Source organism: Cetorhinus maximus, chromosome 14, assembly GCF_964194155.1.
Source record: "Cetorhinus maximus chromosome 14, sCetMax3.hap1.1, whole genome shotgun sequence".
NCBI lineage: Eukaryota > Metazoa > Chordata > Chondrichthyes > Lamniformes > Cetorhinidae > Cetorhinus > Cetorhinus maximus.
The window spans coordinates 19,852,195-19,867,376 of NC_135892.1; the positions used below are offsets into that span (position 1 = coordinate 19,852,195).

The following is a 15,182-nucleotide window of genomic DNA, read 5'->3' on the forward strand; positions in this document are numbered from 1 at the left end:
AGACAAGTTAAGATAGATCTATAAGTGAAAAGAACTAAAACTTTAAAATAATAAACCAAAATTTGAAAACTTTAAAATTAAAATCAAACAATAAAGATAAAAAATACAATAAAAATAAAGTAATTTAAACAAACATCTAAAGCACACACTTTGTAGTTAAGAAGCATATAACCTTTAGTTGTCAGTGGTACTAGCATTCAATAAACACAGTAAATTGTAGCATACATAGGAAGAAAATAATTAAAGTAAATTAACTAAATAACATAAGTTAGAATGGCGGGACGGGTGTTACGTTGCAGCTGTGAGATGTGGGAGCTTTTGGACACCAAGGCAATTCATGACAAACATGTCTGCTAGAAGTGTAAGCAGCTTGAGGAATTCCGGATCAGGATTATTGATCTGGAAGCCGAAATGCAGACACTGTGCAACATAAGGGACGGGGCAAAATACTTTCTGTTCCTGAAGACAGTCACACCTCTTAGAAGAGGGTCATCTATTTTCGTCAGCAGTGAGGGACAGGAGGATGTGACTGTCAGTGAGGCAGGTAATGGGACCAAGCAGACAGTAGGGGAGGTGCCTCAGGCTTTGCATGTGTCAAACAGGTTTGAGGCACGCACAATCTGTGTAGATGAAAGCGATGTCCGCAAGGTGGGTGAGCTGGCTGGCCATGGCACTGTGGCACAGGAAACCGTTCAAGCCGGGGTGGGGGAGAAAAAAGGAATGAGGTGGTATTAGGGAATAGTATAGTGAGGGGGATTGACACTGTTCTCTGCAGCAAAGGGCAAGAATCCAGATGGCTATGTTGCCTGACTGGTGCCAGGGTTTGGTACATCTGCTTAGGGCTGAAGAGGAACTTGCAGGGGAAGCGGGACTTGGTGGTCTTATTACCACTGCATTCAAGGCACGGACCCCGAATTATACAAATTGCAAAGCAGTTCTGGCAGTTATTTCAAGTTTCTCTTTGGGATTTGAGCAGCTTAATATTTACCATCTGCTGTGCCATAACATCAGGCAGAACCTCCATTCTAATCTTACCTATGTCATTGGTACCAACGGGGACCATGATCACTAGATCCTCCCCCTCCCACTGCAAGTTCTTCCCCAGTTCACAGCAAATGTCCTGAACCCTTGCATGAGGCAAGGAACACAACTTTTTGAACTCTTGCTCTCAGCTGCAGAGAACTGTGTCTATCCCCTCGCTATACTATCCCTTATTACCACTGCATTCCTGTTAGCTCCCCCTGCTTGAATGGCTTCCTCTAGCATGGTGCTGTGGTCAGTTTGCTCATCCACCCTGCAATACCTACTCTTGTCCATACAGGCTAAAAGCGCCTTGAATCTGTTGGACAATTGCAAGGGCTGAGGCTCCTCTACTTCTACCTTATTTGATTCCTTTACCTGCTCACTTGCAGTCACACCCTCCTGCCCCTATCCACTGACCAAAACAGGAGACCTTCTCCTAAAGGTTGTGATCACCTCCTTAAACTAAGTGTCCAAGTTAACATTCCCCCACCCTGATGTGTCTCATTGTCTGCTGCATGGCCTCGAGTTCAATGACTCTGAGCTGAAGCTCCTCAAGCCACAGATACTTACTGCAGATGAGTTTGCCCTGGATCACACTGGCATTCAGGCACTCCCACATCCTGCTGTCGCAACATATCATCTGCCCTGCCATCCTATTGTATCTTAATTAACTAATTAATTACTTTAATTTTGAATTTATGCCCGTTCTCACCGCCACTTACTTACTAATTTAAAACTTAGCAATCCAATAAATGCTAGCAGTAAAGAACAAAAGAACAGACTCATTTGTTACTTACTTCCCTTCTGCTAGTGTCTCTAAATTAATAATAAGGTAGGTGTTTCAGGGTTATATAAAAGTTTACATTTTTCTAAATTCCAGATCTTTACAGACAGTCCCTAAAAGCAGTTACTCACCAATCTATTGACTTATGACTTTCCTGTGAGGTCCCTGTTTGAATTTTTTTCTCTCTAACTCAGCACGTGCATGAAGCTGAAGCTGCTCTTTGTAGCCCACTATTCTCACTGATTCTCGCCTCTTATACTGAGCTCTCCCCTTCCCTTTCCATTCTTTGTACCTCCTGCTACTCCTGCTGATTCATAGCTCTCTGACTGAGCCTCCTGTCTTCCCTCTTTGCAGCCCCTCTGCTTTCACTGATTCCCGCCTCTCAGACTGAGCCTTCCCTCTCCACTCTTTGTAGCTCGCTGCTCTTGCTGATTCTCACCTCTCAGACTGAGCTCTTGCCTCCCCTCTCCGCTCTTTGTAGTCCCACTGCTCTCACTGATTCTTGCCTCTCGGACTGAGCTCTCGCCTTCCCTCTCTGCTCTTTGTAGCCCCAGTGCTCTCGCTGACTCTTGCCTCTTGATCTGAGCTCTCGCCTTCCCTCTCCGCTCTTTGTAGCCCCAGTGCTCTCGCTAATTCTCACCTCTCAGACTGAGGTCTCGCTTCCCCTCTCCGCTCTTTGTATCGCTACTGCTCTCGGTGATTCTCGCCTCTTGGACTGAGCTCCTGCCTCCACTCTCCACTCTTTGTAGCCCCACTGCTCTCACTAATTCTCGCCTCCCCTCTCCACTCTTTGTAGCCTGCTGCTTTCACTGATTCTTGCCTGTTGGACTGAGCTCTCACCTTCCCTCTCCGCTCTTTGTAGACCCAATGCTCTCACTGATTCTCACCACTCAGCATTAGATTGGAAATTGATAATGAAGAAATAAGTTAGGAAATTATAGGTCCATTAGCCCAATATCAGTTGTGAGGAAGTTACTAGAAACTGTTACTAGGGACAAAGCAACTGAGCATTTGGACAAATATGACCTGATCAGAGAGAGCCAACAAGGATTTCTAAAGAGTAAATCATGTCTAATGAACCTAGTTGAATTTATTTTAAGGCAGTAATTATCATTGTGGATAAGGGAGTGTCTATGGATGTCATTTATATGGAAGGTATTCAACAATGTTCCATACAAGAGACCATCAACAACAGAGTGCATGGATAGAAAATAGGTTAAGATGTAGGGGAGAGAGTAGGGATAATGGGTGTGTACTCACCTTGACAGGATGTGACTAATATTAGCCCATGGGTCCTATGGGGCCTCAGCTTTTCATTAGTTACAATTAACTTGGATGAATGAATAGAAAACTTTATATCTAAGGTTGCTGATGACATGAACTAGGTTGCATCGAAAATAGCGTAGCTGAGAACAGAAAGTTGCAAAGGGATAGATTAGGTCAAAACAGTGGTAGATGAAGTTCAATGTGGGAAAGAGTGAGGACATCTGCTTTTAACACAAAAAGAATAGATCAAAGTATTTTTTAAATGGCGAGAAGCTAAAATCCGTGTACGAACAGAGACTTAGGAATACAGGAAAAGCAATCACTAGTTATAAAAAATAATTATAAAACCTAATGGAATATTGGTCTTTATCTCAAGAGGATTGGAAAACAAAGGTTACACTAGAGATTCACAGAGCTATGGTTAGACCCCACCTGGAGTACTGTATTCAAATCTTGTCAACACACCTTTGAAAGGATATATTGGTCTTGGGGGTCGTGGGGGGAGCAATTCAGATTCACCAGAATGATACTGGGGCTAAAATAATTGCTTGTGTAGATTAGGTTTTAATTCCTTGGAGTACAGAAGATTAAAGGATGATTCAATTGAGCTGTTTTAAATGATTAAATGTCTTGATTGCACATATAGAGCAAAAGTTCTTTCTCTGGTGGGAGAGTTCAGGACAAGGACACATACATTAAATTTAGAGCTAGGTGATGTTAGCCAAGGCTAATGGAAATCTGGGACTCTCTGCCAAAAAGATGTTGAGCCTATGTCAACTGAAAATTTCACAGATGTGTTCGATTCATTTTTATTAGGCAGATGTATTAAGGGTTATAGGATCAAGACAGGTAGATGGAGTTGGGATGCAGATCAGTCATAATCTAATTGTTTGGCAGAACAGGATAATCCCTGTTTCTAACCCCGATGACTCTGAATGTAACAGTAAATAAAACGCATGAGACACTAACCTTTGTCATTGTTTCCTTTGTTAAGGTTTCTCTCACAGTTGATATCTCCCCAGCGCACCAAGGCAGAGAAGGTAACCAACATTTCTATAGGTTTGATATCATCTACATGTAGATAATATGGTCCTCGATCATCTGTGGGCTAAACCATTGTCATAGAGTTCATTTTAGTAGAATACCAGACCAGAATCAGTAGAAAGTAAATAAATATATAGGATTTAAGATAATACAATGCACATTCAACCAAGCTGTGAATTTACTAATTCCTGCTACTGCATGCCTTGTAGCTCATTATGCCCTGCAGCTTTCCACAGTCCAGGAGGCAGGCCAACAACACAAACTGGACTTATATAGTGATTTTAATGTGGTAAATCATTCAGAGGTGCTTCACAGAAATATTATCAACAAAATTGGACACTGAGCCACATAAAGAGATATTAGTGCAAGTGACCCAAAAAATGGTCAAAGATGTAAGTTTTAAGGGGTGTCTTAAAGGAGAAAACAGAGTTGTGGGGTGGGAGGGTGGTGTAAGAGAAAGGAATTAGGGAAGGAATTTCAGAGTTTAGAGCCTAGGCAGCTGAAGGGATGACTGTCAGTGACTTGGATTTGTAAGAGGCCAAAATTTGAGAAGCGCAGAGATCTTGGAGGGCTGTGGGGCTGGAGGAAATTACAGAGATAAGGAAGGATGAAGCCATCAAGGGATTTGAAAACTAAGGTCAGAACTTTCAAACTGAGGTGTTGATAGATTAGGAACCAATGTAGGTCAATGAGCAGAGGTGTGATGGGTGAACATGACTTGGTGTGAGTTTGGATATGGATAGCAGAGTCTGAATGACTGAGACAACTAAAATGCAATTGTATTTGTTGTCTTGATATACAAAGGGCAGTGCAAATCTAACATCTTGGGTCTTAAAGTGTTCAGGGGCAATTAAGGGTGGGGAATAACTGCTGGCCTTGCCAATGATGCCCACATCCTATGAATGAAAAATAAAAAAAACTCATCGCACATATTGCTTCAACTTTTAATCTTTAGACCTGTCTTTCAAAATCTTCTTGAATTTCAATTCTGTTCAATTCCAGTCATTTGGTCCCCATTAATGGTTTCTTGTTGAAACCCACTTCTCACTTCCATTTCCTTCTCCTCTTATTTTTCCTTATCCACCTTTTGATACAAAGCAGATGTACATTTTTTACATTCAGTCTGGCATCCCTACTGCTTGCCTTAGCTGACTTAAACCATCTAATTTTGGTTTATATCTCTCTGCCTAAATTCAACAGCTGTCACTATTACTGTACTCACATTGATTTAAAATGTTGAAACGTTCTTTCAAACAAAATTGTCTGCACCACCTTCAATCTCCCTCTGCTAAAATCAATCTTGGCTACTTCAGCACTAGATTCACTTCTCTGCTACTGATCAGGTGGGACTATTACTCAGTCCTTTGCTATCATGAATGATTTGGACATCATGTCAGTCTATTATTGGCCTGCTAATTCCTTGGTTAAAGAAAGAAGGGAGTTAAGTGCAGAAACAGTGGTAGACGTAGGTTCAATTGAGTATGTAACCATTTCTGTAATGTAAACATGAATCCAAAGAGTTTTGCTTCTTCAAGCACTGGAGAAATAACAGAGTGTGTACAGAGAGTGAAAAAGATCTGCCAGAAGTTGTTTTTCATAACAGAACTGGTGAAGTAGCAAAGATTTGTATTCAACTCCTGTTAAGGATCAGTAAATAGATGATAGAGTAAAAAGCAGGATTTCAATGGTTTTCATCTTGGAATAAGTGTCACAAACCAGTCACTACAGGAACAGCCAAATTATGGAGATCAATATGTGGCTACAGAAGTTGTGCAGGCAGAAAAGGTTCAGATTCGGACTTTGGGAGATGTTTTTTTCAGCAGTAGAGCTGTTGTGATAGAACAGCCTGCTCCTGGAACCAATACCCTTGTGGGAAGGTTAACTAGAGCTCCATGCTAAACTATCAATGCTAAGGGCAGGGGGAAAGAAAGGGAGTAGGAGTATGCAGCTGAGAAAGGAAAGTTATCTCTGGCTTAATTTAGAATAAATAGGGGGTAGAAAATTGAGTGAGCTTAAACATGATTTGATGACAAAAACAGAATCATGGTGGGGACAAAAAATATAAAATAGCAAACCAAGAAAATCAAATTGAAAAGCATGCACATTAATTCACGGGCAATTAAATGCACCCAGGTATAAAACTTGCAGGAAAATTAGAGAAAAAGTAAAAGGAATAGCTATATTCATTAGGGACAGTATCAGAATGCTGGAACATCAGGATTTAAATAAAGAAGTAGTCTACACAGAATTATTTTGCATTGATATGGGGAATGACATCTGATCAATCATACTACAGGTGTGTATTATAGATAGATGAACTGTGGAACTAAAATTGAGATTGAAATATCTATACCAATTACAGAAATGACATTAACAATTAAGTTATAATTGGAGGAGATTTTAATTATTCAAAAATAGATGAGAATAGAGGGAAAATGTTTGTGATGAGAAGGGGCAGGGTTTTGGAGTGTGTTCAGGGCTGTTTTCTCGGTCAACAGGGGTCATTTTTAACTTTTGGTGGTAATGTAAACAGGCAATATTGGATTGGGTTCCCATTAAACAGCTCTCCTGTTTCGTGTTTTCACTTGGGGATGTGTATAACAAAAGGGCACACTTGATCATTGCCTTCTTTGATTGAACAGAGAAGGATTGTAGTAGATCAACCTTTATCCCTGCTCTGTTTATTAGGTCCTTCATATGCTGAACCTTAGGTTCTAATGCTATTCCTCAATGATGTATTGAGTAGAATATTCCTTTAGAATATTCTACTCACAATTTGCCTCTCTTTCTTGAAATTTCTATATTTTCTTCTTTATATAGGGGTGTTTTTCATTGTAAAAGAAAATATTAAAGTGTGATTTGATAGAGGCGTTTAAAATAATGAAGGGATAGTCGTTTGATAGTATAGAACTTGAGTATTGTTGAAAAAAAGAGACATGCCTAAGCTTTTCGTATTGCACTCATCAGGCCACTCGCCTTCCCCTTATATTGGTATTCTTGTGAGTGTGCTGATGAGTGCAAGATGAAAATCTTAGACATGTCTCTTTTTTCAGCAATAATGAAGGGATTGAGAGGTCTAGGACACGGGGACACAGATCTAAGATTAAATTTAATATTGTGAACAGAAAGCAGGAGACGCCTTTTTTTTTGGACAGAGGGTTGTGGAGCATTTGAATGCAAGAGTTCATGATTGAAGCAGAGACCATGTCAATACTTAACAATATGCAATGCAGGTGGTTAAAAGAAAGGGAAAATAAAATAATATGGGAACAGGGTGGGCACATGGAGTTTGGACTAATGTTCATTGTAAGCTGGACATTTTTAGCCAAGAGAAAAAGGAAGTATTTTATCGAATTGATCTGTGCTGGTTTTGAACATATATCCCAAAGGCACCTAGGTAATAGGAAATAAGGTTTACCTGGTACTTGCCAAATCATGGCACACACTCCTACACTGAATATTCATTTCAGATGCTTGGGTTATAAAAACCACGATTTTCAAAACATAATATTGATAATATTGATTTACAGACAGTAGTTTGTAGTGTGTAATAAGATACAAAAGCATTGGAATTTTATATCAATATAAAGATCTGAAATATGAAAAGGCCAAGCGATTCACCTGGTACAGCAAGTTATATAAGGTAACAAAAGAGATGATACAATTTTGAGTCTTTCTCATAATAGCACCACATCACCTAAATATATGTTTGAAATTAAATATAAATGCTATTGTAACTTATTACGCACAACAAATTGCTGTCGATTTGAAAGCAGACTAAACTGAAATCTTTATAGGGGTGAAATGTATTTATCAGAAAACTAACAAGCAAAATTAGAATGCAATTAAAATACAGAAAGTACAACAAAGAAAAGAATATTACCTTCAAACATGACTTTTGAAATGAATGAGTATATTTATTTGGGTTATGGAAAATTATCAACTTCCTGAAAGCAAATGAAAATTTAATAAGATTAGCTGTTGAAGGTGAACACAAAAGGCCCAAGAGATTGGGCCATACTTCTCAAATGTGATATACAATAACAGAAAATGCTGGAGATGCTCTTCAGCAATGTTCTGTCCATTTTTTTTCTCATGTGTGCAGGCGACTTCTTTAAGTGTGTGGCTCCTTTAAATATTTTTGGCACAGTGTATACGTGCAGTAATTTAAAGAGACCAACTTGTGTGTGGCCTGCACAAGAACTTTCATCAAAGATCATCAACCTGAAACATTAACCCTGTTTCTCGCTCCTCAGATGCTGTCAGACCTCCTGATTATTTTCAACATTTTTTGTTTTATTTCAGATTTCCAGCATCCGCAGTAGTTTGCTTTTGACCATACTTTTCATGTTGTACTTGGTAGCTTAAATGTAAAACATAAGTTCATGATATTACAATTTGGAATATCAGCATTTCACTGTCAGTGAAGGATGTCATCATTGTATTGTCAAGAAAAGTTTCTCCTATGTTTTTGTCTATATCCTTCTTACTCTATATTTTATAAATTCTTTATTTCAGATTCTTCTCAGAGGTGAATTCTAACTCTCTACAACTTACAGAATATATTGCTATCTAGGTAGACTTTCGATAATGTCTCTGAAGAATGAACAGCAAACCCTCCCTGCTAATTACTTTAATTACTCCGTTCATCAGATTCTTCTTCCATCTTCACAAAGTGATGGAATATCACAACAGACCTATTAGGTTGATACTAATAAGCACATGAGAAAGGACAAGGGTGTAATTAACAGCAGTGTAATAAGTATATTTACAGTAGGAATTATATGATGTAGCCCTCTGAAAGGAAAATAATGATAGGCTGGAATCCCTACATTAAATTACTATTCTTCTGAATTCGCATGTGATTCTTTACTTCTCATACTTATCATCATTGCAGAATCTAACCTAACTGTTGAAAGTTCAAAGCAGATTCTCTCAATTCAATTCCATTGAGCTCAACTGAAGCAACATAAATATTTACCAGTTCTCTCTTGGCTCTTTCCTATAAGCCAACAGTTTGAACCAGTCATACAACATCTACATCGATCTCGGCAGGGCATGAAATTTAACTGCGACTGCTTTTCAGGGCAGAATTTTCTGCCTGTCGGGTGGGCGGGCCCGACCCAATCTCCGGCGGGCGGGGAGTCGATCCCCGCTGGAGAAGCGGGTCCCGCTGCCATTTTAAGTGGGCGGGCCAATTAAGGCCCGCCCAGCGTGATGCCTGGCGGGAGCACTTCCTGTGTGGGCAGGGGGGGGGGATTCCCCAAATGCGAGAATGCGCTCTTTCGTGCATGCGCACGAAAGAGTGCACATCTCCCTGAGGCTAAGTGCTGTCTCAGGGAGATTGCTGTATAAACTTTAAAAATAGAAAAATAAAAAAATCCTTAACATGTCCCCCTCAGGTGACAATGTCACACGAGCTGGGACATGTTAATAAATTTCACTGAAACTTTAAATAAACTTTTTTAAACCCTTCATGAAACCTTGTCCCGCTGGTGGATGAGGTTTCATGTTTTTTCAATTGCTCGCCGGGGCTCCTGGCCTGCCCGCCAACCTTAAGGTTGGATGGGCAGGTCCTTTAATTGTTTTAATTTTCTTGTCAATGGCTTCAATTGCCCATTGACAGGTCGGCGGGTCCGCAGCTGATTTCGCTACGCCCCCGCCTTCCTGAAGATTTAAATGGGGTGGGATGACGTCGAGGGGAACCCCCGACATCATCCCATGTCATTTTGCACGTCAGCAAGCGGGCCCTGCCCCCTGCTCGCCGATGGCAAAATTCAGCCTTTAAACTCTTGTCCTTGGATTTTCCATTCAAGCCAATGGTAGTTCCTTGATCACCCTCATCAGTGTAACATGAGCTGAAGGAGGCAGAAAATTTGTCAGGAGACAAAATTTTGCCACAGGCCCCTTGCTCCTCCTCCTCCCCAATAACAAAAAATATAGGAATTTTCATCTTAAGTTATGGGCAATTAATAATACACCAATCCATATATGGGTGCATCTATTATAATGCTATACAAATGAAAGAAACATGGCATCCTACATATTTGTCTGCTGTGGCTCAGTTGGTAGTACTCTCACCTCTGAGTCAGAAGATTGTGGGTTCAAGCTCCATTTCAGAGACTTGAGCACAAAATCTAGGCTGTGCAGTACTGAGAAGGGTCAGTCTTTCAGATGAGATGTTAAACCAAGACCCTGTCTACCACCTCAGGTGAACACAAAGGATCCCATATGTAAGCACAAGAGTTCACAATATCTGAGTCCTGGGCTGTCTGTGGGATCAACATATGATCAGTTAAAATAGCTTTCGGATGAACATGAATTCATTGTGTATTGGGGCCTAAGGCAAGGGTAGAACATTAAAGGGGCTGATAGAATATGTGAATTTCACTCATCCATGTATGTACTAGTCTGGAATGTGTTTGCTTAACCACTTATGTTTATGGGGATTGGGAAGAGTTTTTTTTCCATTCAGTTATAGGATGTGGGCGTCACTGGCTAGACCAGCATTAATTGCCCATCCTTAATTGCCCTTGAGGAGGTGGAGGTGAGCTGCCTTCTTGAACCGCTGCAGTCCATGTGGTGTAGGTATACCCATAATGCCTTTAGGGATGGAGTTCCAGGATCTTGACCCAGCGACAGTGAAGGAACGGTGATACATTTCCAAGTCAGGATCATGAGTGGCTTGGAGGGGAACTTCCAGGTGGTGGTGTTCCCATGTATATGCTGCCCTTGTCCTTCTAGATGATAACGTCTGTGGGTTTGGAACATGCTACCTGAGGAGCCTTGGTGAGTTTCTGCTGTGCATCTTGTAGATGGTACACACTGCTGCCACCGTTCATCAATAATCTTTAGAATTGTCTACCTAAACGGAGTTGGTGTATTTGGTGACTGTTTTGATGCCTTCGGAGATGGCGTGTTTGGCCAATTCCCCTGGCAGCATGAGGCGGACGGCGCTCTGGATTCCCTGGCCGAGATGGTTTGGCGCTTGTTGTAGTGAATGAGGTATGAAGCCTCAGAGGCGATGCGCTCGAAAATGTCGACAACGAAGAAATTCATAACACTCACAGCCTTGGACGAGATACTGATGGAAGGGTGGACCTGGATCAGCACCCTGTACACGTAAATGGAATAGCTCTGCTTGTGAGATTTTCTCCGCTTCTTAGGTGGCTTCTTGGTGACTTTAATCAGTGACTGTTTCGACGCCTTGCACCACCCTTCATTGCAGCCGCCACCTCAGGCATTATCCTTAACTCGGATTGACTCAAGTGACATGCAAATGTTTGTCAATGGTGGAGGGAGTGAATGTTTGTGGAAGGGGTGCCAGTCAAGTGGGCTGCTTTGTCCTAAATGGTGTCAAGCTTCTTGAGTGTTGTTGGAGTCACACTCATCCAGGCAAGTGGAGAACATCCTATCACAGTCCTAACTTGTGGTTATAGATAGAGGACAGGCTTTGGGGAGTCAGGACGTGAGTTACCTGGTGCAGGATTCCTAATCTCTGACCTGCTCTTCTAGCCACAGTATTTATGTAGCTAGTCCAATTCAATTTCTGGTTAATGCTAACCCCTAGGATGCTGATAGTGGGGGATTGAGCGATGGTAATGTCACTAAATGTCAAGGGACAATGGTTAGATTCTCTCTTGTTGGAGATGGTGATTGCCTGGCTTGTGTGCGCAAATATTACTTGCCACTTGTCAGCCCAAGCCTGAATATTGTCCAGGTCTTGCTGCATTTGAACATGGACTGCTTCAGTATCTGAGGAGCCGCGAATGGTGCTGAACGTTGTGCAATCATCAGCGAACATCCTCACTTCTGACCTTACGATGAAAGGAAGGTCGTTGATGAAGCAGCTGGGATGGTTGGGCCTAGGACACTACCCTGAGGAACCCCTGCATGATGTCTTGGAACTGAGATGATTGACCTCCAACAACCACAACCATCTTCCTTTGTGCTAGGTATGACTCCAACCAGCGGAGAGTTTTCCTCCTGATTCCCATCGTCTCCAGTTTCGCGAGAACTCCTTGATGCCACACTCGGTCAAATGCTGCCTTAATGTCAAGGGCAGTCACTCTCACCTCACCTCTGGAGTTCAGCTCTTTTGTCCATGTTTGGACCAAGTCTGTATGAGGTCAGAAGCTGAGTGACTCTGGCAGAACCCAAACTGAGCGTCAATGAGCAATATATATGAGTACAATATAACCACTGAAACAGAATGAGGAGGTTGAAAGTACTGAATAGGACTAGTGCATTTTCTAGTTCATTTGGTTATTCTGATGTCACTTGTATGCATCTTTGTTTTATTGTGATTTATTAGTGGGATTCATGGAATGTAGAAGTCAAAGGTAGAATTAATATAAGAAACGTTAGTGAATCTCTGTATGTAACTCTCACACTCAAATTGTGTAGTATGATGTGTTAAAAACCTGAGGGTTCATAAGAACATAAGAAATAGGAAGAGGAGTAGACCATTCGGACCCTCTAGCCTGCTCCACCGTTCAATCAGATCATGGCTGATCTTCTTGTGTTTCGATTTCCACATTCCCATCTAACCCCGATAACCTTTGATTCCCTTGCCTAATGAGAATCTATCTACTTCTACCTTAAAAATATTCAATGACCCCGCCTCCACCGCCTTCTGAGGCAGAGAATTCCAAAGTCGCACAACCCTCCGAGAGAAAAAACCCTCCTCATCTCCGTCCTAAAAGGGCGACCCTAATTTTAAAACAGTGCCCCCTAGTTCTGGACTCACCCACAAGAGGAAACATCATAGGGAGAATTTTTTCCCTGTTGCGCGGGCCGGTCAGGAACGGGCATGGGGCTGATCGCTGCCCGCGATTGGCTGCACGCCGCCAATTAAGGCCCCCCCCAGCATGATGTGCGCCCGGCAGCAGCGCTACCTGTGCGGGCAGGGGGAGGAGGGAGAGTCAGGGCCTGCACTCTTTCGCGCATGGAGCTGCCTCAGGGAGATTAGATTCAATTTTAAACATCAAAATAAAAAAACTTAAAAATCATTTACACATGTCCCCTCATGTGGCAGCATCACATGAGCTGGGACATGATTATCAAAGGTTTAAAAAAATCTTTATTAATTTAATAAACCCTTTATGAAACCTCATCCCGCCCGTGAATGAGGTTTCATGAAAAATGCGAAGGCCGCCTAGGCTCTTCGCCTTAACAGGCCTTTGACAGTTGGGCGGGCGTGCAGCTGACTCCGGTGCGCGCCCACTGAAGGAAAGATCGGAATGGTGCGTGGTGATGTCGCGAGGCACGCCCGACGTTATTGCACGTCATTTTACACGTTGGCATGCGGGGCCCGGGGAACAGAAAATTCTGGCCCATGTGTAACATAATGGAATCGTATAATTTGATGTCCCAATAAAGAAACTTGCTTCTTACAACTGCGTGTGTGCACACTCTGATGTTTAAAGGAATTAATGAATTAAAACAAGAAAGCAGTCCAACTCCTGGCACTATTTTGAAAAAAGCAGGGGAGTTCTCCTTTACATACAGCCAACATTAACCCCTTAAATGTTAAATGTGTATAAAAACTTAGTTAGACAATATTTTAGAGGATTCCAATGTTCTAGTCTCCATGTTATAAGGAACATTGGAGAATGTTCCCAGTATCACAGACGCCAGTCTTCAGCCAATTTGATTCACTCCACGTGATATCTAGAAATGGCTGAAGGCACTGGATACTGCAACAGCCAAGGACCCTGACAACATTCCAGCAATAGTACTGAAGAGTTGTGCTCCAGAACAAGCCACGCCCCTTGCCAAGCTATTGCAGTACAGCGACAAAACTGGCATCTACCGGGCAATGTGGAAAATTGTCCAGGTATGTCCTGTCCACAAAAAGCAGGACAAATTCAACCCGGTCAGTTGTACTATAATTAGTTAATTGCTATGGTAATGAGATAGTGATCTGTACTATGATGTAACATTGACATCAGCAGCCATGTGCAGGAAAGTCTGTAGAAAAATGGAATAGTCTGTACACCAGAGAGATGAACTTACCTAGAAGTTTATTATGTATATAGTGTAAATGAAGTAGTCTTTAAAAAACTTACCTGAGTTAGACCTGGGTCACTCATGAGTAGAGGGAAACCTTCCTAATATTGATTAGGCCACAAGTTACCTGACGAGAGATCCAGACACTATTCAACGTGGAAACCAAACCATAAAACATGGTAGCAGCGGTGGTGATGCCAATCTAACAATGATTTGTTGCCATTGACAGAACACCCATGGGAGTAATTGGAAAAAGACTTCTTCAAAGGAAGAATCAGAAGACTTACCTTGGTGAGAAGCACACAGAATCAGCAGTGATGTCAGCACCAGTCGAGCAGTCACTGACCTTTCCATAGCCGTTCGTCAACCTCATAGGTCCACAGAGTGGCTAGTGTTGGGAGTTGTGGAAAAAACACTTCCTAAGGCATCGAGCAGCATTGGGTTTGTATGCTAAAGAGCAGAGGTATCAAGTTAGTTCATTCCTATACACAGTGGGGCCTGTTGTTGACAATGTTCCTCTAAGATGGGGTAGAAGAGACCTCTGCAGACTCCAAAACTGTCCTAAAAGCATTCAATGCATATTTCAGCCCAAAACAGAACCTCATAATCAATGATTCAAAGCATGATTCAATCAGAGATCTCAAAGGCCTGGGGATCCTGTATAGGCTAGCCAGTCCACAAACAGGACTGTCCCGGCAGACCGATCGTGTCAGCCTGTTACTGCCCCACGGAACTCATTTCTCGTTATCTTGACTCCCTTCTATCTCCCCTTGTCCAGTCCCTTCCCACCTACATCCGTGATTCCTCTGACACCTTACGTCACATCAACAATTCCCAGTTCCCTGGCCCCAACCGCCTCCTCTTCACCATGGACGTCCAATCTCTTTACACCTCCATCCCCCACCAGGATGGTCTGAGGGCTCTCAGCTTCTTCCTCGAACAGAGGCCCGAACAATCCCCATCCACCACTATTCTCCTCCGTCTGGCTGAACTTGTTCTCACACTGAACAATTTCTCCTTTAACTCCTCTCACTTCCTCCAAATAAAAGGTGTG

The 15,182-nt window shown here is 42.1% G+C and overlaps 1 long non-coding RNA gene across 1 annotated transcript in view; it reads left to right on the forward strand.

The window, feature by feature from the left end:
• LOC144689497 (uncharacterized) overlaps positions 1 to 8,709 on the forward strand; it is a 44,289-nt gene extending 35,580 nt beyond the window's left edge. Inside the window, exons 2-3 of the long non-coding RNA XR_013578653.1 lie at positions 4,068 to 4,113; positions 8,636 to 8,709. This is a non-coding gene — a long non-coding RNA (uncharacterized LOC144689497). The remainder of the gene's footprint in view (positions 1 to 4,067; positions 4,114 to 8,635) is intronic.
• Positions 8,710 to 15,182: the final 6,473 nt, after the last annotated feature.